We start from the raw sequence: 1,069 nt of genomic DNA, 5'->3' as shown, positions 1-1,069 counted from the left end.
CCGGGGGGGGGGGGGGGGGGGGGGAGTAAGAAGCGTCGGGTGCGGGCAGAATCAAAACGTTTTTTTTCAGAAACGGAAAATAAGGGAGTTCCGGATTGGGGGGGGGGGGTAAAAAGGGGAAAATGAATTCAATTCGTCAGAAAAGTGTCTACAGTCGAAGACAACGAGAACTAGAGGGTTTTGTTGGGGGGGCAAGTTGAAAGTGAATTGAGTTTATCAGAAGTGCACCTGTCTCAGGAAAGCAGAAACTAGGGGCGTTCCTAGAGAAGGGGGGTACCAAGTTGAAAGTGTAATGATTTTGCCAGAAAGGCGTTCTCAGTCGAAGGCAAACTATAGGTTTTCGAAATGAGGGTGGAGGGGGGGAGGCAAGTTGAAGTGAACTGAGCTCATTGTCAAAGGCAAGTGGGGAATCTGGGGGATTTGGAAGCAAAATTCTTTAGATACTTTTTACAACTGGAGTAATGATTTACGTCTGTTTTGATGCTGTGGGAAATTAGGGATAGAACACAGGCGAAACCGATGCGGAAACAATTAGTAATGGGCAACTTTCTGACATTTTAACTCTTACTTCTTTCCCTGTCTTATCTTCAAGACTATATCTCTTAGCTGCCAAATTAGTTCTAAGTTAGAAGTTATGATATAGTATTTTGAACTAAAATCTCGTTACAGGTTGGGAAAATCGTTAACATATCGACGATAGACGAGCACTCGTGTCCAGTGGCTGCTTTTATTACTCCAATAGACGAGGACTTGTGTCCAGAGGCTGCTTTTATTACTACGATAGACTAGCACTCGTGTCCAGTGGCTGCTTTTATTACTACATAGACGAGCACTCGTGTCCAGTGGCTGCTTTTATTACTACGATAGACGAGCACTCGTGTCCAGTGGCTGCTTTTATTACTACCATAGACGAGCACTCGTGTCCAGTGGCTGCTTTTATTACTACCATAGACGAGCACTCGTGTCCAGTGGCTGCTTTTATAACTACGATAGACGAGCACTTGTGTGTGTGTGTTTGGTCCTAAAACAAATATATATTCTCAGATATAAATAAAACTACAATGTGAGA

Source organism: Limulus polyphemus, unplaced genomic scaffold (assembly GCF_000517525.1).
Source record: "Limulus polyphemus unplaced genomic scaffold, Limulus_polyphemus-2.1.2 Scaffold10138, whole genome shotgun sequence".
Classification (NCBI taxonomy): domain Eukaryota; kingdom Metazoa; phylum Arthropoda; class Merostomata; order Xiphosura; family Limulidae; genus Limulus; species Limulus polyphemus.
This window is presented reverse-complemented; position numbering follows the sequence as displayed.